Source organism: Podarcis melisellensis (assembly GCF_964234715.1).
Source record: "Podarcis melisellensis genome assembly, chromosome: 4".
Taxonomy (NCBI): Eukaryota; Metazoa; Chordata; class Lepidosauria; order Squamata; family Lacertidae; genus Podarcis; species Podarcis melisellensis.
This window is the reverse complement of record NC_138531.1, coordinates 6116776-6142837: the sequence shown is the minus strand read 5'-3', so window position 1 is coordinate 6142837 and position 26062 is coordinate 6116776. Positions and strand designations below refer to the sequence as shown.

Genomic DNA, 26062 nt, shown 5'->3' with positions numbered 1-26062 from the left:
TTGTCCTTTTCTGTCCACAAAAGAGAGCTGACGTCACTGCTGCCTCAAGAAAATACGAATTCACATAGAAACAAAGCACAATTTTTCTAACTAATTACCTTCACTCACATTGTTGGTGAATACACAGTTTATATGCAGGTAAAAAAGAAGATGAAGCAGGTTTTGTGCTCATAAACACTGGGTGTTGTCCATGTTATCCATGTTGAGGTGCATGTGAAATCCTGTTCTTTAGCACTAAATTGGAATGAATGGCAGTCAAATCAAATCAGATCAAATACTGTTATTGGGATCACAGTATAAAACATTTCAGGTCTCTGGGATAATTAAAAGGACAAGGGTGAATCTGTCGAGGGTCATAAGGTCACAATGTGATTGTGTGCACTTAAATATTCTGCTTCGCCCTGTCTGTTCCCCGAAAGGATGGTTCGTTGGAAACCATTTCGGGTAAAATTGTGGCTAAAAAGGAAGTTACTAAAACAGTGATATCTTTGTCCCGATCTTCCAAGAGATACCTCATTTGACTTCTTCTTGGAGTTATAGGCTGGAGGTCCAACATTTTCGTGAGTTGGTGAGGTCTACTATGTAGAGAGAAATCTAAGAGAATGTGGTCCATTGAATCAGGTACTCCATTGTTGCAGGCACACAGACGGGCTTGATATGGCAGTCGACAGAAAACGCTATTGCCGTTTGTTCCGATTCAGTCCTAGGCAGTGGGTTTTCCTAGGGGAAAGTGTGAGGCAAACAGAACTGTGGGTGAGCCCTAAATCAAAAGCAGACCATTCTCCTGGCCTCTCTCTGCCCCAGCTTCTTTATTTTACTTATTATTTTATTTATTAAATGGATACCTTGCTCTTCCTCTTAAATGAGCCCAGCTGCCAAACAATATTACTTATTTGCTTTGGGGTTTTTTATCTCACCCTTCTCCCAGACCTGGGACTCAAGGCAGCGCACAAAAATGAAAACAAACATGAATGAAACTCATAATGCTAAAAGCATATAGAACATAATAAATGGTAATTAAACGATAACAAAATTGAAACAATATAAAAATAAATCTATTAAAACACAGTAAAAGAAAGAATCGCAAAGCAACACTTTAAAAGAAACATACACATAAATGAAAACATTTAAAAAGAATAAAATATCCTCACAACTAATAATTTCAAGGTTTCCAGGAACTTTATATTTCAACTAGCAGCCTTTTATAGTAAAAAAAAAATCCAGTTTTGCTTCGTATCAGGCAGGGTGAAAGAATAAAGCCATGGATTTCATGATCTGGCCATTTTCTCAATGGTAAATGATGGTAAATCAGAATGGCCTATGCAACTATCGCCCTACTTTACACAAAAAGAAAAAGGACACATTTCCTACAACCTTTTTCCCTTGGGGAACCTGAAGGAGCTATGCTGTGCTGGCTGCTGTAGGCACATTTGATGATTGCTCTTTCCTATTAATTCCTAATTAATTCCTATTCAGAGGCATACTTTCTCTAAACATAGAGTTCTCTATAGCTTTCATGCAGGGTGGCCACTAAGAGACTTATCCTCCATGAATTTATCTACTCGTCTTTTGAAATCATGTATTTTATTTTTATATTACTTTTTATTAGTTTTCAAATTTTAACAAATCCATCCAAATTATTTCAATTTAATACATTTTTTCAAAAAGTAATTAGGTTTCCCACTTCCGTTGCATGCATAAGTCCATTACATTCCTGATGTTACCACTTCAGTTTTCTTCTTTAATCACCTTCTCAACCTTCTACTAGTTTTAATCCATTTTCATAGCCAGCCCCCTTTTTAAAACATGTAAACTAGGGCCTTTCACTATATCTTGTGACAGTGAACTCCATAGATTTAATACTTGCTGAATGAAGAAATGCACTTTTGCCTGTCCTGTCCTGAATCTGTTGTCTGTTTCCAAGTTCTGGACCACCAGACCCCTTTTTCTGGGTAGTCACTGCCATTTCAGAATCGATCAATGTATATTTGAAGGGAGTGTGTTTTTTTAATTGCACTAATATGTTTCACTTTACTTACTCCAACTGAAGTTCATTTTATTACCTATTCACCCAATTCAGAAAAATGCCTTTTGATATCTTTGAAGTCCACTTCAGTTTTTTACAACCCTGAATAAGTGGGTGTCATCCACAAAACTGACTCTCTCATCCATAGTCCCCAGGTCCCAGGGGCCCTGGGTGCTGTGGCTCTCACAACATCTTAAATGAGGGGACTGGGCCTTCACGAAGTGTCATGATCATTCATGCATGCACCCCCCCCAGCATGTGGACACTATATTACTGCACTCCACTATGTGAGTGAGTGATGTCAGTACGCCAGGGGCATGACGACGCAGCATGCTCACACTGGGGGGCGTGATGATGTAGCGCATGCACCCTGTGGCATGCACACACAGCCTGGTGATGGCACATGGCCCTGGGCACCCACAGTCGTGGGGGCAAGCTGGTGCCACTGATCTCATCACCCAGTCCTAACTCCAGACCGATTATGCATGTCAAAAAGACTGACCCCAGTACAAATCCTTGGGGATCCCATCTTTCCCCTTCCATCCATTGTGAAAACTCCCTTTAGTCCTCCTTCCTGCTGCTAGTTGTTTAAGCAGACCTGACTTGTCCCTTGGCTCCTTTGACTACGCAGCAGCCTTGCGTAAAGGACTTTATCAAAAGCCCTTTGAAAGTCTGCTCTTTGATTGTTACACCATAAGAAAGCTTAAGCATACTTCCAGGCTGAAATTATGCCCAAATATATTCCTATTTTTAAAAGCATTTTGTTTTTGCATCTGTAATTTATTAAAAGTCATAATCCTAAAATTAAACAGAGTATCTGAAACATTTTAAAATATGCCTCATTGTTTAATTTATTATGAATTGTACTGCAAAGGAAGAATATATCAGCAAGGGAGCATTAGGATCACAGCTATGGAAGTTCTCTTTTATTGCCTTTCTGATTAAATGTCTGACTTCTTGTCAAGAGTGAGTAATGTAACCCTCATGAATAGCAAGGGAAGGCATTTAAATTCTTGTAAATATCTTGTAGCATTGCTCAACTAGCTTTACTTTTTGTGATCAATCCAAGGAGTGTTCTGTAGGGGACGGGCGGGGGGGGGGGCGTGTATTGCAAAAGGCATTTACCTTGATCAGTTTAGATCAGGACAATTCAAATCTGTAAACTGATTTTGTGCTAATCAAAACTTCTCTCAGAATTCTTTTGATGCTTCCCCAAACCAATTTACTCCAAGTTCATCTCAAATATTAATTTAGGCATAACTTGCTGTGTGGAACATATATACAGAATTGTTCTGCTCTTCTAATTCTAGCTGGCATCATGCGCTTTCACCCTGAGATTTTGTTTGCAGAAGTCAGAGTTGTCTTAGATTTACCGTTTACCACTTTGGGAAACTATCTTGCCAGAACAAATCACTGGGAAATTTTCTGAGCTTTTCTGAAACCACTAAGAATATTTTTCAAAGCAAAAAGGGTATAATGTGCTCTTTCTTGAGATGCTGGAAAAGGTCATCTCTTTTGGGCCAGACATGAGGTTCAAGGGCTTCTTATGCTGACATCAGAGAAGAGGCAAGAATAGCAAGGCATTTTTCTGTGGTTGGATCAAAACCTGAATTTCCAGATTAAACCTCTCTTGGCTTCCCAACCCCTTGAACCCTGAGATGACAGCCTAGCACAAGCAGGGGATGCTCCTCCTCACCCACTTTTGGGTACATGAAACATTAACATCCATCAAAGGGCACTGGAGGGATGGGGGAAGTTCTATGATTCCCCAGCAGCCAATGTGAGCTCTGTGGGCCCAGGAGAGTTCTGGTCGCCAGTTCTGTTTACAGATGGAGACTGCAGATACACCTCTGTGAGACTGCAGATACACCTCTCTCTCTGCCATCGCAAGAGGATAGTTTCAACTGAGGTCACATTTAAAGGCGAACCTACCTAACTCACACTTTCTGTAACCATATGAATATCAAAACCCAGCGATCAATGTATCCTGCCGTAGGATTCCAACGTATGACTTACTATTCTCTTTTTGGAAGAGATGGGGCAGGGGTGGGAGAGCCCATAGAAAACACTTGTTGTTTTTTGAAAAAATCTAGTGGATAAGCCCAGATATGGAATGGAATCTGGATCGTCCAAATTGGATCTCCATGTGTCCCAATGTACCTCTCTGCTCTACATTCTGCATCCTATACTCTGTGTTTGTTTTCTAGGCAGAGGCCCAGGAGGCTTAGCACATTACATGGGACTTTCTAAAACCATTTTTATTGTTTGGGCCATTTCTTTGTCATTATTTGAATACCTTGCATTGTGCTAAAGAAGCTGCTCATATCACTTGTGTGCAGAGTCTTCATAAAAAATGGAAAAGCTTCAATAATTTTAAATCATTCGGCACTGCTCTGATTTAAATTTCAGTACTAATTTTTTTATTAGCACTTCCATTTGAAAGGTACCAGGCTTCTACAAGATTTAAAATTATTGGAGCATTTCAAATTTTTATAAGCTTTCCAGTGAAGATGTGACTGTGGTTCTGGGCTTGTAAAGTGTAGCACAATTTAAATTTAATCTAAATTATTTAAGTGCTTCAGACTTCAGGGAGATGTTCAATCTTTCAAACTGGAATTCATGTTAGGAGACTGGAGCTAATCTATAATGTGAAGTGCTTTCATCATTTTAAACCCCCTTTGGGCAGTATTCATAGTAAGCCTTCCCCCCCACCCCTTGTCAGGTTGTTCATTTACAATATTTGTTTTCCCCTCCAATAGATGCCCGGGAAATACTGGCAAGAGGAGAGAGAGTGTGTGTGTGTCCTGGGGAAGCAGCAAAACCAGGTTTACAACCTGTCTCCTGGGCTACCTTCAAAATGGCATGCTGTAATTCTGCATGAGGACATAAATATGGATAGGTAAGGATTTCACCTCTTAAGTGCCACAGAAGCTGTTATTAGCTTGGTCCGAGGGGGTGGGAGAGACTGGTAGGCACACCCCTATTGTCAGTCGCCTCCTCCCTTCCATGAACCTGATCTAAATCCTTTCTCAAATCCTTAGTTTGCTGTGAGAGAACAAACTTCCAAAAGAAGTATTCAGTTCAGTTGTGCCGCTGCTTGAGCTCACTGGATGGTCCTAGGCAAGCCATACTCTCATAGCCCCTGTCTGTGGTGCGGCAATAGATACAAACACTGACCTACATTCAGGGATGTTGTGCGCAGGGGCAAATTACCCATTGAGGCTAGTGGCATGGGACTCCAGGGTGCCAAGTTCTGGAGGGCGCCAGGGAAGAGACGGAGGAGGCCCTTGGCCGCCTCCGCCATGTTGCGCCAAAGCACCACTACGCCCGAAGCCTCCATCTGCCCTGGCCACTGCGGCACGAAGCGGCCAACTGAACCGGGAGGTGCCGTGTCCAGCCTCCACCTCTTCCCTGCCTCTTCCAGCTGCTGCCCACCACCTCCAGCCCCGCCAGCAGCGCCGTCCTCCCTAAAAAACCTCTGGGAAACGGGGAGGGGGGCAGAGGGAGCTTTCCACCACGGCGCTGGGTATGCCTAAGACAGCCCTGCTTGTGCGCATTGCCACAAGGTAAAGAACCTGAGGAGAGCCTGCCGAATAATAATAATAATAATAATAATAATAATAATAATAATAATAATAATAATAATAATAATTTATTATTTGTACCCTGCCCATCTGGCTGGGTCTCCCCAGCCACTCTGGGCAGCTTCCAACAAAGACTAAAAATACATTAAAATGTCACACATTAAAAACTTCCCTGAACAGGGCTGGCTTCAGATGTCTTCTAAATGTCAGGTAGTTGTTTATCTCTTTGACATCTGGTGGGAGGGCGTCCCACAGGGCAGGCACCACTACTGAGAAGGCCCTCTGCCTGGTTCCCTGTAACTTGGCTTCTCGCAGGGAGGGAACCGCCAGAAGGCCCTCAGCGCTGGACCTCAGTGTCGGGGAAGAACGATGGAGGTGGAGACCACTAGCCTGTCTAGATCAGCCAACCAGACGCCTGTGAGAAGCCTGAAGGCAGGACCTGAGCACAGCAGCAGCCCTCTCCCCACTTGAGATTCCCAGCATAGTTAAAACAAAATGTTTTAAAGCCTCTATGCTGCTATATAAGCTATTATTAACATTTATTAGTTTTTTTGGTTTTTTGCTAGTTTAATTGTTACACTTTTTATTGTTTTTTTCAATTCAGAAAGTTTTAATGTCCCAGTGGATTTGTTATTGTGTGTGGGTTAAACCACAGAGCCTAGGACTTGCCGATCAGAAGGTCGACGGTTCGAATCTCCGCAACGGGGTGAGCTCCCGTTGCTCGGTCCCTGCTCCTGCCAACCTAGCAGTTCGAAAGCACATCAAAGTGACTTCCGGGTTGGCGCCATCGCCGAATGGCGGACTCCCTCCGAGCTCCGGAGGGAGCCTGCTCGGCAGGGGTTGGGTCCTCCCGCGCCGGCGACGCGGGGACCCTCAAAAACCATGGGCGCTGAAACCCATGGACATGGTGACTCGGCTGGCACCTTTTAAGCCCCCCCCGACCCGCGAAGGAGCCTTTTTAAAGGCTACGGAACGGGTGGCGGGGGGGTGCTTTGAGTACTCCGCTTCCCCTGCCGAGCGAAGCCGCATGCCATTCGACGGAGAGCGCTGACTTCTTCCATTGGAAATTCGGACTCAAAGTATAACCCGTGAGTAATTGGAACTTGGATTAAAAAGGACTAAATTTATAAAAAATTTGGAACGAGCGGGGAGGGCGTAAAAAGGAAGTCAGCCCCCCCCCTGTTGTAGAGGAGCTAAAGCAAAGGACTTAACATCTAAGATCGAGCGCAACCCTATTTTGAAAAAGTTATTAAATTTCGCGATGGAAAATTATAAGACTGTGCTGGAGGAGAATAGTGGAAGTGAATCAAAAAGCAACCCCCCCACGGAACCTGGGAGCGTTTTAGTTAGAGCGCCCGGAGAAGACAAGGAGAGGTTTTGACAGCTGTCAAAGAGCTGTCAAAGCAGAAGAACAAAAAAGAACTTTGTTGCAAGGACTTTACCGGTTACATTTGTTATAATTTGGATTTAGAATGTTTAAAACAAGGAATACTAAGTTACTATGATTGCTGGTTGTGATCTGGAAGGGAACTGAGTTATTGCAATCCACCTAGAGGAGCTGAGGGATATTACAAGTTGTCAGCATTGAATTTGAACAGAACTCTTTATCTCCTGGGAAACTGCAGAAATGGAACACTATTTTGGCTACAGAGGCTCATACATGCAAAGCAGACAATAGACTTATCTATTGAAGAATGGGAGGGACTTGGCATCATGTTTGGTTCCTGAATAACAGAGCCTTTGCAGAGGACTTTTTGAATTGGAACATCTGTGCAGGAAAATAGGAAAAGAAAAGGAGGGGAAAAAGAGGAGACAGATCAAAAGAACAACAAGAACAATTAACAACTGGACAAAGTTGGAAGCGGGAACATTTGGAACATCTAGACTTGAAAAAGTATAAAGAAGTAAAATTGAAGTTTTCACTCCCAAGTATATAAAAGTCTGGATGGAAAAAATGGGCCTTTTTGAGATAGACTCCTTCCAAGATTGGATATATAAAATTAAAAATGACTGGTAAAGGACTATGGTTTAAAAAAAATGTGGGAGCTCCAGGAAGACATCAGATTCGAGAAATATTGGGGACGCAACCGGGTAAAGGGGGAGGGAAATTTGGAATCCAAAGGTTGTAAAACTACATCTTATCTTATTATATTTTAATCTATTATGTATTTTAAAGGGGAGAACGCGTGGAAGGGACTAAGTCGATTTTAGGAGGTGGGCAAATATTTTTAAAATTGGGATAATGACAATAAGTCTAAAATTTGGGATAAGAAATTGCTGAACTTATTTGAATTGGAATGCAAGAGGGGGAGGGGAGGGGAAGTCTTGGAAAGATGATATGGAAAATAAGACTCTAAATTGGGATGCTTTGTTTTTTATATTGTTATAATTGGAAATGCCTAATAAATATTATTTAAAAAAAGAAAAGAAAAAAGAAAGCACATCAAAGTGCAAGTAGATAAATAGGTACCGCTCTGGCGGGAAGATAAATGCTCTGGTTCCCCAGAAGTGGCTTAGTCATGCTGGCCACATGACCCAGAAGCTGTACGCCGGCTCCCTCGGCCAATAAAGCGAGATGAGCGCCACCACCCCAGAGTCGGTCACGACTGGACCTGATGGTCAGGGGTCCCTTTACCTTTACCTTGTTTTGTTAATTTTACTATGAATCAGTAAAATTGCCTCTTTATTCCTAGATCCATCTTCAAATTTAATGGTATCATTATTAATTGATTTGGATAGTCAAGGTTTGCTTTTAAAAATATTTAAAATGAGCCAGGTCTTTGTTCCAGTTTCCTGTTCTCAGGCTGCCCCATCTTGTAGTACAAAGAGCATTCAGAATATACCAGGAGGGATATTTGAGTTTTATATGCTAATAGTAACTGCAAGAGACTCATTAGCAATACAAAACTGAAAACCCGGATAGAACATAAGATTTTGATCGATACGAAAGAAAGAGGTGGTTTCACCCTCCCTGACTTACATTTGTATTTTGATGCATCATGTTTATGTTGGTTGAAAGAGCAGATTTTACTAAAGAACAGTTATCTGCTGGATCTGGAAGGGCATAACCTAAAATCTGGATGGCATGCGTGCCTATGATGCTGGAAGGCTAGTATATATAAGAGCTTCTCAAATCACATAATCAGAAAAAATCTTTATAGGGTATGGGAAAAATACAAAAACTTATTAGAAAGAAAACACTGGTGTGGTTGTCACCAACGGAGCTCTGGCAAAGAAAAAAAAAGTAGTTGCAATAGACGGGGTGAACCAAGAAAACGCGAGAAAAAGAGGAAGCAAAAGGAAGCATGGAAGGAGAGGGTGGGAAATCGGTGGAGGAATGCTTTCTGGTTTTCCGTTTATTTTTTGATATTTTAACATTGTTATTTCTTTTGCATTGCAGCATTTTCTTTTTTGTGTTCTTTGCATTATTTCCGTTTATTTCTTAGATATGGAATTGTATCAGAAACGCAAATAAAATAAATATTTAACAGTAATAAAAACCAGAGGTTCTGCCACTGCAGATGGTGCCCAAGTTACTAAAATGTAGCCAGACACTACAGTGAAAATGTATATTACATTTGCATATTGCACTGGCAACCTGTATTATGCTATAAACTTAATATAATGTGTGCATGTATCTAAAACTCCTTCTTATTCAGTTTTTTTTGCTCATCTGTTGCCGAAGGGAAGATGCATACAAATGGGTACAGTGGGTTTGTTTTTCATGTCTGAGAAGACCAGTCCAGGACCTCTGCCTCACCCCTAAGACCACATGTGGTTAGTCCTCAGAATTAAGGCAATCAGATACATGGTGCAGAAAACAAGATGGCTGCCACGTAGGTAAAAGGGGTTTAATCACCATATTTCTGTGTCGCATACAGTCGCTTCCTGAAGCATTTAAAAGGCATTTTACCCACATGCTGCTGTTCTGCACTTGCTAGCTGATCCAAGCAGATTGAAAGTGTTAAAAGACAGAAAGAAAAAGGTCACTATCATGTGCAGAAAGGTATATATGCAGACTACTCATCTGTATTTTGATTCAGGCACTGGTCCAGGAGGTATGAATTTGCTAATTTTTTCCAAAATTTAGACTGAATGAAATCTTCCCCATCTGTATTAAGTATTTGTGTCAAAGGCATAAAGTGACTGACTTGACTTTTGCTGCTATGAGGTCCTAGACAACTTGGGCTTCTAAAATATAATGCTTCTTGCAGCTTAATATTGGACATATGGAGCAGGGAGCCTCAGAATCTTGCTTACAATCTCTTCCCACAACTGAAATGTGAAATGGAAACCCAGCTTGAATGTTATTCCATTGCTTTCAACTATTATACGGTGGTACCTCGGGTTACATACACTTCAGGTTACAGACGCTTCAGGTTACAGACTTCACTAACCCAGAAATAATACCTCGGGTTAAGAACTTTGCTTCAGGATGAGAACAGAAATTGTGCTCCGGCGGCGCAGCAGCAGGAGGCCCCATTAGCTATAGTGGTGCTTCAAGTTAAGAACAGTTTCTGGTTAAGAACAGACCTCCGGAATGAATTAAGTTCTTAACCCGAGGGACCACTGTATCTGCCAGCTCCCTTCGAGATTCTTCCCAAATCTGGGGAAGTGCAGGACAGAGGATTTGCCCCTCATATCATGTTACTTCAACCATGATTTCCAGTGACATTTTCTGAAAAGCAAAGAAACTATGGATCAACTTTCAAGGATTTATTTGGGACTGAGATACTGTCTTAGACTTTTGCAAACTAGAGAAATACAAACCTGTATACAGTATTTGTTCTCTGATTTTGAACCCAGGTTAGCAATCTCCATGCCACGTAATATGATGCTACAGCCTCCAAGAGTAGCAGCTGACTGCATTAATAATAGAGACTGCATAGACAGTTGCAATGTCTGTAATCAAGCATTCAGTCCTCTGGAATGTTGCAAAGCAAATCCTTGTCATGATTATTTTATCAGGCCATAGTATGTGGAAATGAATTAACTTCGTTTTGATGAGGATACCAAGTCTGCATAGAAAACTATTATGAATATTCACAATAATGATATAATGTGAATGTGAATGTGTGGAGGGGAAGGAATCCATAAATACAAATGGTCCAAATAATTCATGCCACATTCTGATCAGATTTTATTTTATGATGCAAAGGACCTGGAAATTAAACACAATGCGACAAAAAAGAATGACTCATATTATACTAGGGAAAAGTTTTTAAAACATCCAAGAGTTCTTTATTATGTGTGATGGTTCAAACAGATCTATGTTGTATGGGTCTATTGACCAAAGAAATCTCCTGTTTTGTTTTCCTTGACACATATTGCAGCTGAGCACCTAGGGAAGGGAAGTGGGGGAGGGGGTTGTCAAGCATCTCAGTTGCCAAAATAGATGGTTGGTGGATTGCATTTCATAGGCCATAAATTTTTTAGGCCTGATGTTTGATATTGAAGGACCCTTTTGCAGATGGAAGCCACTTACAGACTTCTCTCACACCCAATCATTGAGGAAGCAAAGGTTTTGTTTGTTTGGAGAGGCATCCAAGGGATAGCGTTTCAAACCCAAAGCTCAATGCAAGGCAGGCTTGGGGGTTAAAGGCAGTAGACCAGGTTTCCCACTGCCCATATGAAAGGATGCAGGACTTGGTTTGCTGCCCACAATCCTGAACACCAACACAACCAGAGGCAATGCTTCAGGTAACCTTAAGTTGATATGAACGGGCCCTACCTACATACCAATGTTGGTGCATAGAGTTTTCCTTCACAGCTGAAAACCCTAATTGGTCCAGAGTTCCGCAGTGTGAGGATGAACTGTATGCACATTTTTCATTAACACCACTGGAGGGGGGTTGCTGGCAGGTAAATATATGAAGTGGGTTTAATCTGAAGAGTGTTTGCTTATTAGACTGCATATGAATACATTGCATTTAGGCATGCATTAAAGGGAGGCAGACTCAGGAATCTCCACTATGCATTCAGTTCCATCTGCTTTAGTAGATACATGAACAGGCTTTTACATTAGGAATTTACCTAAAATAATGCAAGTTTTGCAGGGATTTGCCCACAAGGCAATCCCTTGCAAGCAGTGCTCTATCTTCTCAGGACCAGCCAATACTCTCTTATTTAAGATGTAGTTTTAGACGGATGCTGACTAGTTGATACATTTAATTTATTTACATCAGACTTTGAAGGCTCTTGCGTGCTTGCTGTCTTTTTTAAAATTTGAAAATATCAAACAAAACTAATGCAGTATATTTGTAAATACGGCTTTCAACTCATGTTTGTCTCGGGGAGTTATGATTTCCTCTTAGCAAAAGTCAGAAAGACATTACAGCCACAATTTAGCAGCTGAACTGGGAGGCTTGCTCTGTTAAATCTATGAGGACCAATAAACAGTTGTTTTTGATCTTAAAGTATTGGATTCCTTTTGCCGCTACTAAAGACAGGGGGAAAAGAAAATCGATTTACATGTGGGGCCATTTCAGCTAAAAACTTGCATTCCCTGAACATCACCCACAGCAATCAATGGAACATGCAATGGAAGCAGAACTTAAATAATTCTTTGCCGAGTTGTATACCATGTAAGGATCAATTAGTTTGTTGTACTTAGCTTCTATTTGCATATTTAACAGCTTTCATAAGTAGTCTACAGGGGTGATATTCTAATATGTGAGAAGGGAATTCCTGCCAAACGGAATAGAGAAACTCCTTTCTCACTCTCAGATATGTGTTTTGCTGTTCGGGTATGCAATGTAGGAATGAGTCCTAAGCTAATACCACTTAAACCTTGGAAAAAACAGGGACTATGCTTCTAAGAAGTCTTTAAACAAACGATGATCTAGATTTTGATCACACAGACACTAAAGTCTCTGAGGGAGCCATCCAAGCCCATGATCCACTGAGATGAGCAGAATTTGGAATAGGCACATCCTGGACTTAGCCAGCTGAAGTCCTTCATCCTGACTCAGCAAGAGATATGCTGACAAGTCTCCCATGCCAGGGTAAGTCCCAGAAAAGGGGTATTCTGAGGGTATGGAGGGATGAAGCAGGGGAAAGTTAACCTCTATTCCAAACTCTATACACCTCAGTCACATGTCCTAGTAACCCAACAAAAAGAGCGGTGTAAGTCAAACTCTGTTTTAAAGAATTGCTTTCCCTCTGCTAGGCTCAGCCAAACACAGCCAGCAGGAGCCCCACTCTGAAACGGGTATGTTACACAGTAAAATTTACACCAGAAGAAATTATGCCAGCTTCCTATAGTTCAAATTTATCTGCCGCTCATGAGGCAAACTGGCACCCCAGACTCTGGTCAAAGTGTGTGGGGATAATGACAGCAAGGTAGGCTATTGGTAAAGGGAGGCAAGGGGTCGCAGGAGAGGCCAAAGTTAGTCTGGAACCAGGAACACAGTTTCAGCCCAACTCTAGGAATAATAGAATGGGCTGTCTGACTTGTATGGTGCCTGTTTGAAGATGTAAGCAGTACTAATTGAACCAGAATTCCACAACGATAACATAAGAGTCACACATCCAATTCAAGTGCGCACAATATGTGTTTCAAGCCTCACAGTACTGTGGGAGGTAGAAGTGTTGATTCCCCTGAAGCGCCAACCAGACTAAAACATAGCAGGGCTGGAAGTAGCATTGCATGGAGCTAGCGAGTCACCTTCTTCCCTCCCATGCCTGCAATATACAGGGAGCAAATGTTATTTATCTATGCCACAGCATGACCAGCAGTGGAGACATATTGGGGAAAGGCTGGAGAACAGAGCCGCCAGCTGCAATGAGTCAGAGGACTAATTTAGTTTGTTTCAGAGACAAGGTTGTGCAGTGCAGAAGTGGGGAGCCAATTATGAGCTTAGTCTCAGGGCTTAGCCATGCTTCCTCTTGTCCTGCTATTTTCCTCCCAGGGAAAACTGCTCTTTAGTGCTCAATTGCGGCAACCAGCAATTCAGGTTTTCCCTGGATTGCCATTTGTTCCAAACTATTGCTAAAGAACAGGTTTTCCCTCAAGGGGATGACCACTTGGACCTCTGTGTAGAAAGTTCGTGTCAAGCCGAAACCTCTCAGATGACACAAGGAGATGTGTGGATGAAACTCCATTCTTCCTTAGAACAAGGAATGCACCAGCTCTCCTCCAAAGACCAACCTGCAGGAAGGTTGGGACTCTGAGGGGTACTCAGAGCCAGTTCTCCTACACCGCCTTCCAAGAGGAAAGGTGTTGCATGTACCAATCTTCCACAGTGCAATGTTTACAAGGTGGATAATTGTTCTTGTATGTCTAATAAAGTCTTTCAGAAACATGGAGAGGAATAATAAAGATGAAGGATTCAAGGAAGTTTGTTTATGCTGATAAAAATCAGTAGGCAGAATTCTGAAAGTAACAAACCAAGGTGTACGTTAGTTCAATGTTAGCTTTTGAAAGATGGGTACCATATTTCCCTCTTATAAGATGGATGGGCCATAGCTGAGTGTATGCAGAATGCCCCATGTGGCATGACAAGGCATCTCTAGTAAAAAGGCATTTAGCTAGACCAAAGATGTAATTTGGTCTAAGACTACTATAATTCCATCTCATCATTTAGGCCATTCTTTAGGGTTGAGGAACTTGTGGCCCTCCGTATGTTGGTGGATCCCTCGTTACCCCCAACGAGCAGTGAATGGTTGGGGGAATGTGAGTTGCAGTTCAGCAACATATGGAGGTGCTCCCCTCATGTTTTCAGCTGCCCTACAAGCAGAGTCCATTCAGCATTTAGCTCAGGGGTCAGCAAGGCTTACCTTGCCTGGGCTGGTTCACTGCCGCGGAGCCCCCTCCGTGGGCCGGATTGTGGGCGTGCATGCCAGCAATTTCCAGTGTCTGCATCTGCGCCGATGCAATTTCCAGTGCTGTGAAAGCGAGTCCCCACGCTGTGCAGCATGCAGGGACTTGCTGAGCGGGCAGCTTGGTTTGGGGATGGCTCGTGGACCAGTAAAACGACCCCCGTGGGCCGCTTGTGGCCCATGGGCCTTAGGTTGCCGATCCCTGATTTAGCTGAACTGCATTTGAACTGGTCACCAGGCAGGGGGCAGAAATGTTTCTATCCTTACTCTGGTCCCCTGAGCAGTCACATTTTTCTATAGTTTTTTTTGTGTGTGTGCTTAACAATAACAACTGTTCTACAGAGCAGACAAGCTGTAGAAGCTTTTTATCTCTTTCTGGTTCTTAAGCAGATCTGTTGCAGCCAGCTTTCATATTCATGTCTTTGGGGCCTCTGGGTATTGGAGCTTGTGTCAGGGAAAAAAATCACATTGAGTAAAACTGATATTTTTATTTATTTACTCCATGATACAAGAGGATTTGGTGATAGAAAAGGATATCTGGGGAGAAGGCTAAAATGAAGAAGACATATATGTCTGTAAGTTAAAGATAACTGTGTGCACCATGGGAGATGCTAACAAGTAATGTGCAAAAATGGCTTCAGGTTTCAGCACTTTGGGTGCATATCTTTATCTATGGAGAAATTCAATGAGGAGGAATTTTTAAAATGTACGTTCTTCTCTTGTATAACCAAGATTGTCCTGTGATTAACTGTGATTAATGTTAACTGTGGCTTGTTTGAACCAAGCTACTTTGACCCATGGATGAGGTTGAACAGACAAGACAAAGGTGATCCAAATGGTGAGCACTGTGAGGCTGCACTTCCAGCTTCTCGGGAGGAGCGACCCTAGCAAGTGGAAGACCACCTGACCCCATCATTTATCTTGAAAAGGTGTTGCTGCTGCAGTACTTGTTTTCCTCTTCGCCTACTTTTTCGTGTGTATTCATGCTTAGGACGTTTTAGAGTCTTCATATGTTGCTTGTGGATAATCTTAGAAGTGAGGGTGATGGTGGCCAAATTTTTGTATGTACGGTTTGCTCTGTTGGAATATGTAGACAGAACTTTCCTGGAACATGTTGTGCTTAGTGGTGCAGAGAGCAAGTCATGACCTCTCTCCACTCCTGTTGCTATGTAGGCTCTGGTAGAAGACCTCTCTGGAAAGGGGGCATCTTCCCACACGCATGAAGGCCAGGAGGTACATATACACATTGGCTTCTCAGAAGCTAAAAAATCTGTAATTGTCATATTTTGCAGCAGTTCTAAATCCTGAGGGGAGAGCAGGAAAATATTTTAATGGAGACACATCCATGTGACTACTCTTGACTCCTAATTTACACCACATTTAAAACTGGGACAATGGTTTATTAAACCATTTATATACCACCCAACCAAAGTTGTCCTCTGTGTGGTTTACAAATTTAAAACAGAAAAACACTAACTGAAAGGGATCGATAACATTTTTATTTTATTTTATTTTATTTTTTGCAAATGATTGGATCATTCTCTAAAAGTGCCAAAAGCTCAAAGTATTTAAAAGGGAGAAAATATTCAGGAAGAGTTCCAAGGTTTGCTTAACAAAATGTTCTACAGGTCTATTAGGGCTTTCTCAGGTTAAAAATCATTTTTTAAAAGATTCTGTTGCCGGCAGACAGACATAAAATATGTTCATTGGCTCCTTTTTACTTCCCAGTCCTCAGAGATTTATGTTGCTGGGTCGACTGATAATTAAAAGCACAAGGATAAAACACTGGATTGATATGGAACCTGGCCTGGACACTTAATTGCAGAGGTGCAATAAACCCCAAAGGAGGCGTCCCCCAAGAGACAGGAAATGAATTAGCCAGTGGTGAATAGATTTCTGCCACAGAATAAAGGAAAATGTATCTGGGGTAAAATATCCAGAAACATATAAATAAAACAATAAATGACAGCTGTAACTTTGGAGGCCCTGACCTATGGAAAAGAGTAGAAAAGGAAACAAAAAGAAAAGTACACAAGTAAAAGTGTTGGGTTTTTTTTTGGGGGGGGTGGAAGTTATATTGGACCAGGTTTTTCCTCGGGGACCTTGATGGCATTATTAATGTTCCCCTCTCATTTCCCCAAGACATATCAGTGTGTCTCTTTTCATCTGTGCTGCAAGCCAGCGCTGGAGATCATGAGCACCTCCAGGTGTAGCAGGACTAGAACTCCCAATTCCCCTGACCATTGGCCATGCATGCTGGAACTGATGGGACTGAAAGTGCAGTGACATTAGGCACAGAGACAGGAGGCTCTCCCACCCACCCCATTTTTTTTACAGAAAGCATTCATATAAATCCTAAGTCTGCCTCTCCCACCCCACAAAATACACTTTTTAAAGAATGCTTGGGAGGCGAAAACTAAATGCTTGTGGGTGAGTAGGAAGCTGTCTCATCATAAAATGAAAACTGTGATCCTAAGGCAGGGTGGGAACCAAATACAGTGTTTTTTTCTGGGGTCCCACAGGTAGGCGAAGCTCTTGCCCACCACTATAGTGTCCCTTTAAAAAAATAATCCCTTCCATTTCCTTCCATTGGAATAAGGAGGGAAGGAAGCTAGTCCAGCTCTGGCATAGATTATTCCTTGTTTTGGCAGGGTGCTGGTGAACTGGGAATGTGTGACCCTCTCTTTTCAGCCCTAGCAACAGTGACACTCTGACATCAGTAGAGCAAGGGCCATAGAAATTGCTGCAACACTGGGGAGGGGCAGTGATTTTCCTCTAGGAAAAAAATGGTGCTAGTACTCAAGTTCCACACTTTTAACCTGTGTTTTTCTTCTGGAAAAAGGTGCTGGTACTACGTACCTTTGAGTACCCCCAGGGAAAAAAGCACTGGGGAGGGGTAATCCAACATCCGAGATCTGTCTCTGAGGTTAGGGCTCTCTCTCTCTCTCTGACCTTTGAAAGGGGAGCTTCAATACATCCCACGGTCCTAGGAAAGCCATAGGACTGCAGAGTTGGTTGTGATTTTCCAGCATGTTCCTTCATTCCAATCTCAGGGGGACGTGATGGGACAGGAAACAAAATGCATCAAAAGATTAGATTTTATAGCATGAGTCATGACCATTCAAGTAACCCATTTAGTACTCTGTGATTGCCTTATGCACCCAGGAATGTCCCCAGCTCCTGCCAGTCAAGGGAGTAGCCAGAACAACCAACTCCATCAAGCTTATTTTCTCATAGGTCCTGGAAGGGCTTTTCTTAGAGAGTAAGAGATAGACTCAATTGTATATCTATGGGGATGCCCTCCTGTGTTGGGGGAGGGAGGGGACTATCACACAACTGACATCTACACTGGCTTGGTCATGTGCACAGAATGGAAGGTGGCAGGACCCCCAAGGATGTGCTTTATGGGGAATTGGCCTTGGGCACCAGGCTGGTTAGCAAGCTAACTCTGCATGATAAAGATGTCTCCAAATGTGACACATGAAGGTTGGCAACATTAACCCCACCATGTGAGAATCTATTGCCAACAACTGCAGTGCCTAGAGACAGACTGTTTGTATATCCACAGCAGTGACAGGAGGAGACATGACCACTGGGAGGGACACAGAGAAAAGAAACACCAGGGTGCATCTGCAACAGCAAAGTGGGGCACCTTCATCTGCCACAGCTGCAATAAAACATGTCTCTCTCCAGCTACAGCAGATGCTGTAACTCTCCAGCAGTTTGAATGCACCGCCAAAGGCATACAGATGCCAATGAAATGAACTAAGAACACTGTTGCTACACCACTCCATGATACTAAGTGCTTCATGACATACCATCATAGGAAGAAATTTTCATCAATAATAATACACAACTACTTTCAAAGATGGTACTATTTGGTACTATATTTTTTAAAGGAAAAGCAGCAACAGGTTGCTTTCTTTTCCACTCAAAGCTCAGTGTGTAACTTGCCTTTTGTATTCTTGAAGATTATTTTTAAAATGTATTCTTTTTCTTGCTTGGGAAGATAAATGTGGTGCTGGGGAATTTGCAAAGAGGGAAAATAAATTAAAGAAATATTTGTGCAATTCCATCCCCTGCTATTCCACAGAACACAAGCATGCTGTTGGGATCCATCTGGCCAGATTCCCCTACCATCTCATTCATGCAATTGACAGATGTTTTACCAAAAATATCTTGTCCCTCCAGTCAATTTTATTTGTGTATTCCCAAGCTTCCCAATTTGTTGCCAAACAGAGCTTTAAGCCACAAGCTCATGAGGATTTATGAATGTGTACAAGTGTCTCCGTGTGAATGTCATACATCTTTATATCCAGGGTGTGTTTTTATTTTTACATCTTTGGATTGTTGTAAACTTTTAAAATAGTAGTTTATTTCACACAGCCCAATATTATAAAGCAATGTTTTAATCACAAATCTCCTATGGTCCATTGACAAAGTAGACATAAATTACAGAGTAGTGTCACTTACATCAAATGTACATATACCTGTCAAAAATAGACCTATAGGGCATACTGCCATGCCAAAGCATTCAGACTATAAAAATGTTCCCATAATTTATTGACTGGTTCATGACTTTCTGGTAATTCCCAATGCTTGCATTCATGCTGTGCTAACTCACAGTACGTGTGAGAGGCAAACAGGCGAAACACACTCTGCAGCCTAGCTCTTCAGGAACATATCTGAAAGCTTCTGACAAGGCTACAAAAGTTACACAAGCAGTTTGGACAAGAGGCTAATCTATTTGCAGATAGGCCATGTCCACCACAGGTCCTTAAATCTTGCTAAAACTGTTTTCAGACAGTTACCATTTCTAACTACAAGTGAGGATCACATGACTAAATGCATCAACTAAACAAACAAACAAACAAACAAACAATGAGACAGTCAAATCAGTTGAATTTAGGGTGGTACCAGATATTTGTCATATTCAATTTTGGAGTGCAAATAAGCAATTTTGATTGAGCAGACATTTCTCACCATCTGAATAGCACCAGCTAAAACCTGGGCATCACTCTGACCCTGGTATTGGTCAGCATAATTGAATCCTCTGGGCACTTTTATTTCCTCCTTCATAAACCAGCGTGGGGTGGGGAGATCCCACTAATCAGGGATCATTTAGTGAACAATATGATCATGTCTTCATGTAACACGGTGTTATTATGAGTCTGATGTAGCTGCATACTGATATCACTGAATAGCAAACGAGGGCAAGCAATGAACAAAGGAGGCCATGTTTTTCACAAGGACTGCTAAAAATTATCAAAAGAGACAAATCATTTTTCAGCCTTCCTAAAAATATTAACACCAACAAATTGTGAGTAGTTTTACCACTGCTCCAGTTTGCTGTGAAATCAATGGGATTGATTCCAAGAAAGCACATTTAAGATCAGAGTGCCAGTTATCTTTCAAGGATATATAAAAAAAAGTCCCTTGGCTTGGTGGATCTTGGTTTCCCCTGCCATCATAAATTGGCAGTGCAAAATAGACCCAGACACTATGATAGCATCCTTCAATTGTACTAGTTGGAATATTATATTTAAAACAATTTTTATTGTGAAATAGGAACATATACTTCACTATATGGTAGGCTTATCTCCAGGGAGGGCTTTGCAATAAAATGAGACCTGCATTATGTGGTTATTACCATTTAAATAAGGCACTTCTTAATGCATCTGATGCCTAGATAAGGATGAGTTTTAGAGTAGCACTGATGTGCTTTATATATATATATATAAACACACACCCCTTCAGTGGATTTTTCATTGTGAGGTTCACTGTATAATGGTGTTGAGGATTTGAATAAAAAAGGAGGATGGTAATAATAGAAGGAAAGAAAGGCTGTTACAAGATTGAAGAACAGAGCTGGCTGAATCACAAAGAGTAAGGGAAAGTTCAACTCCCTACCTTCCCACAGTTGTCTCCCACAGGGGAAGGTCAATTGATTCAAAAGAAAGTTGAAATACATCTGATGCTTTGCTGGTAACTCAAATGGAAAGTGCTACTTTTTGAAGTTTGGAAATACTGAAACAGCCTCTGTATACTTGGCTAGAGCTGGATACTGTTATAACAAATGTCATAGGGAACGATGAGCTTCCTGTGGCAGGTTTCTGATAAACTCATCTGAACAGTCTGCCACTGCAAATTTTCCTTCCATCCAGCAAAAACTGAGTTACTGGTCTTGACCCAAGTCTCATCTTCTGATCCTTAAAAAATAAAAAAAAGTTTTAAAAGCAATATGTAAATTGAAATCATAAATATTTAATGTGATTTTGCATGGACTTTGTCACAAGATGGGCCCCAGAAAAACTCTGCTTTTATTTTAATTTTTTTTCTAGCCTTTGGGATTGGAGAATAAGATATTGGACAATAATCTGAGAATGACTTTCGGGGAGGAGAATGTATGACTAGTCATCGGCTGTTGATACTCTGCCAACAGAGATTATTATGTGGTGATTTATGATAGCCAGGGTGAATATCCTGATATCACACTCTCCCTTTGAAGATAGGGGGATTAACTGGGATGCACCTCACATGCTCTGAACGAGCCATTTATCACATCAAGACAATAAGTTTGTTTTCAGATGCAGATGAGTATCTCAACTACCACTGTGCCCAAACACTGCATAATAGACCTCAAAGTTAGCCCTCCAGATATCTGGTCCCTTCTTTTAACTATTTCTGAGACTGAAACTAATTACAAATGATGTGATTGATTGATTGATTGATCTTTATTACGGCCATTGGCCCGTCACACCACCATAATGTACTTGAACCTCCAATTTTAAAACCGCCAAAACTTACAAAAAAACAGACAAGAACCAAAGCAAAACAAAAACAAAAGACCAACATCATACATTACAACAAATTTGTGATCTATCTGCCTATTTACTCTCACCCAGAACACAAATTGACTGCTGGCATAAAAAGAGGCACTAATTAACAGACTGAAAAAACAAAGCAAGAAGCTTGTTTAAAAACTTCATTTTATATTACTTTTAACTCTCTATTATGTCACTATGATAATGGCCGTAAAAGTGAAACATGGGATAAAGCATGGGAATAGAATATGAGAGTGGAATGGTAAAATGGGAGGTAGCAAATGATAAAATAGGGAGGACCTCCACACAGCTGCCTGGAGGACTGAAACAGAGAAACGAGGCTGTTGTGATGCTGGAGCAGAGGAATGGAATTATGGACAGAATATTAAGAAACATCCTGAGATGGCAGAGATAGAGCCGGGAGAGAAAGGATCTTGTGTTCAAGCTGAAGTGAACTCAGAGGAAAAGCCACTAAGCATCTGGCAACTTCTCTGGAAAAAGAATGGAAGAAGTAGAAATGGAAGGGCTTTCGCCCCTACATTAGGATAGGAAATCATGTGGGGTGGGGTGTATTGTTTTTGTTTTAAAACTTGTGTTTTTATCTTGTATTTTATTCTGTGAACTGCCCTGAGATCTTGTGATGAACAGCGGTAAATAAAATAAAATAATTAAAAAAAACAGGAAATGGAATTGAGTATGAATTAATGAACATACAATAAATAAATAGTTATGGATTATCATCCTAATAAGGAAACCTTGGATATAAAATTGTTATACTGGATTGGAAGAAGAATATTCTTCCCATCCTCCTCCTTTCTTCATTTCAGGTCACACAGTTTCCATTTTTGCTTGTTTATATCTATATTACTCCAACGTTCCTTCCTCACTTGTGAATATCTTTTTATCTTACATTCCAGAGAGGGTTGCCGAATCATAAATATATGAAAGAAAATTATAATAAACCAACTGTGGGCTTCCCTCTCTCCAACCAACTCTTTCTGTCTTGGTTGATTTTATTTTTGTTTAAACTGTATTCCAGTTTTTGATGTCCTCAATATTGGGTTGAGGAGGATACCCACAGGAAGGACGGGTAGAACTCCAAGGGTGGGAGAAGAAATGGAAGCTCCCATGTGAGATCTGGGGGGGGGGGGTTTCACCCCCTTTGTGTGAGATAAGGGTTAAGATCTACCCCTGTTAGAGGGCTCTGTATTTTATTTTTTTCTATCCCTCTCTTCTTTCTCCTATTTTCTTTCTTTCTTTTTTCCTTCCTTCCTTCCTTCTCTCTTTTTTTTTTAGATTAGCTTGGTTTTTATTGTATTGTATGCTGAAAACTTTTTTAAAAAAAACCCCATCATATTTTTTAAAAAAGAAAATAATCTGAGAATATCTGCATGCAGGTGCTGGAATTTCTGTCTCTCTCCCTTTTTATGGCATCCAGCCCTATCCTATACACATTATCATGAATAAACAAAATTTAAAAATTCCTTCCAGTAGCACCTTAAAGACCAACTAAGTTAGTTCTTGGTATGAGCTTTCGTGTGCATGCACACTTCTTCAGATTCAGGTATCTGAAGAAGTGTGCATGCACACGAAAGCTCATACCAAGAACTAACTTAGTTGGTCTTTAAGGTGCTACTGGAAGGATTTTTTTTATTTTGTTTTGACTATGGCAGACCAACACGGCTACCTATCTGTATCATGAATAAGTAAGCTCTGTCTCAGTATTGTCTACCAAATGGCACGGGGTCTCCCAGGTCTCATGTGGATATATTTACCAGGCATGCTGACTCTGATTCTTTTAACTGGAGAATCCGGGAAATGAGCAGTGAAGTTTATGTGGCACCACTGAGTTATGGGCCTGCACTTGGAAATACGGCATTGCCTTTTACTGCTCCAGATCATTGGACCATCTAGCACAGTGCTATCAATTATCTCTTTCTATTGGACGGGTAGTGACAGTGAACAGAGGTATTTTCCTGCCCTACTACCTGAAGTCCTTTTATATGGAAATGCCCATTGAACCCGGGACCTTCCGTATTCATAGCACCAGCTCTACCACTGAGGTACTTAGTTACTTCAAACTATGTCATTGCTTATTATGAACAAAATGGAGAGACATACAATATGGATTATGAAATAATATGCTGTTGAAAGAGATAACAGTAGGATCCATGGAGGGAAAGGTGGGAAGTCTAGAGATTTGGAGAAATCTCTAAATATGGATATGCATTTTGCATTGCATTGTTATAGTTTTATATTTGCAAAAACAAATAAACAAACAATGCCATTGCATAAGCCATTGTCAAAAACTGCCGAGGCTCAAAAGAATGCAAAGAAAACCACCTTTTATTCAAATAAGCAAATGATCATGCATTCACATTCAAAAGTGTGCCACTCCACACTCACACATACACATTACCACACCCGCAGACACAAACAGACCCCCCCATCTGATGACCAGGGAGAGGACCATTTGCATCCCCAATGGCACAGGACTGGGTGAAAAGTGCTATGTTGACTTTATTCCCCTCCCCCTTTTTTGCTGCCTTTGGCAAAACCATTCTTGTGCAGGCTGTGCTGAAATATTTGCCAGGGGGACCAGATTAGGACTCTGGGTCAGCGGTTAGCTACCCCTGGTCTAGACCCACCATGGCATCCTAGCCTGATGAGATGGAGGAGCTTTTGATGGGCAGTTTGATGAGAAGGAGGTGCTCTACCTTTTCTGGTAGAGATTGCAATCTCTCTAAAGGATCAGGTGCGAGAAGAATAGAGGGACTACTCCATATCACACCAGAAGCCTTTCATCAGATATAATGATGAAAGTATTGGACTTCCGGGTTGGCACCATAGCCGAATGGCGGATTCCCTCCGAGCTCCGGAGGGAATCTGCTCGACAGGGGTCGGGTCCTGCCGCGCCGGCGACGCGGGGACCCTCAAAAACCATGGGCGCAGAAGCCCGTGGACTTGGTGACTCGGCGGGCACCGTTTGCGGCCCCCGACCCGCGAAGGAGCCTTTTTAAAGCCTGCGGTGTGGGGGACAGGGAGCGGCGCGGTGCTGTGAGTCTTCTGCTTCCCATGCCGAGCGAAGCCGCATGCCATTCGACGGAGAGCGCTGACTTCTTCTTCTGAAAATTTGGACTAAATCCAAAACAACAACCCGTGAGTAATTTGGAAATTGGACTAAAAGCTTTCTTGGATTCGGCACGAGCGGGGGAGGTGCAAAAACAAAGTCCGTCTCCCCCCCCCCCCATTGTATACAATTTAAAGCAAGGATTTGACAACTAAGGTCGAGAGAAGAGCCTTTTCTTTATCGGATAAAAGTTATTAATTGCACGGATTGATTGCATAAGGAATTGTGCTGGAGGATGAGAGCTAATTTTTTGAGTTAAAGTGCCACCCATCCCGGGACCGGGAGGGATCCGCGAGAAGAGCCTGCTGAGGAGATTTAGAAGAATTTGACAGCTGTCAAATTAGCTGTCAAAGTCGGAAAAAATAGAGAACTTTGTTTCTGAGGTTCTTGCTGGTTACATTAGATACAATATAGTTACAAATCGCTGAAAATAAAGAATTGAAACAAATTAACTTGGCTTTTGGGTTGGAAGTGAAAGGAATACTGAATAACCAGAATCCCTCTAGAGGGGGTTCAGGGACATTACAAGAATGGAAATAGGTCGAAAAATACTAGCTGACCTGGATGAGGTTGCTTTTCTCGTGAGAAAACTGGTAGAGCAGAGTCATGTTTTGACTACAGTCCAGGCAGCTGAACAAGAAAAGAAACTTGAGAAACTTGAGGAAGTGGAGAAGGAGATATCTGTTGAACAGGAGTACCAAGAAGGAGGGGCTGAAAGGTCGCAGAAGGCAAAAAACAGCCGGAGGCCTGTCAAGATGGATATAAAAGAAAAAAAGGTCTGGATGATGAAAATTTGGTTTGAACTGAAGAAGGAGGAATGGAAAGATCTCTCTTTGTGGAGTTCTGAAGATTTTGGGACATTTGGACTTAAAAGGATTAAGAAACAAGCTTTGAGCTCCACCTTGAAATTTGGAGGACCGGCCGGATGGAACATGGACAATTTTGGGACAGAGCTCTTCCGAGATTTGGTGGTTAAGACAAAGGACTATCAAAAAAACCAGCAGAAAGGAGCTGAGAGAGAATTAAGAGCCTCTGATATGAGGAATCCAGGCTGATAGTAGACGGATAAATGGACAATGGTTTGGGGATTGAAACCGGGAAAGGGAGGGTGGGGTTTGGGAATCCGAAGGATGTACAATATATTCTGATTCTTCCTATTGTTTCTTTTTTTTGTATCGCTATTAGATAAAAATGGGGAATTCGTGTAAGGGAAACTGGGTCGACCTTAGAAAAAAAATTGAAGTATAATGATCAATGCATATAGGTTAAAATTTGATACATAAATTGAATTAAGTATAATAACAAATGAGGGTTAAAAATTAAGGATAAGAACTTGTTGAACAAATATTTGGACTTGGGATACAAGAAGGGGAGGTGAGGGGAAGTCGCAGAAAGAAGTTATCGAAAATAAGGATTGTAAATGTTGAATGTTTTTTTTCCTTCTTTTTTTCCTTTTTAATTTTGTTTTATCTCTTTTGCTTTTCTGTTTTTCTTTTTTGTATTATTTGAAACTTCAATAAATATCATTTAAAAAAAATATAATGATGAAAGTATTATTAAATAGAATTATTAGCCCTCTAACAGGGGTAGATCTTAACCCTTATCTCACACAAAGGGGGTGAACCCCCCCCCCAGGTCTCACATGGGAACCTTTTGATATAAATGTTATTTCCCTTGA

At 41.5% G+C, this 26062-nt stretch overlaps 1 protein-coding gene across 1 annotated transcript in view; it reads left to right on the top strand.

Annotated features, from left to right (window-relative positions):
- LOC309368757 (uncharacterized protein) overlaps window positions 1–26062 on the top strand; it is a gene marked incomplete at its 3' end in the record, with an annotated part of 324407 nt that overhangs the window by 28739 nt on the left and 269606 nt on the right. The window lies entirely within an intron of this gene.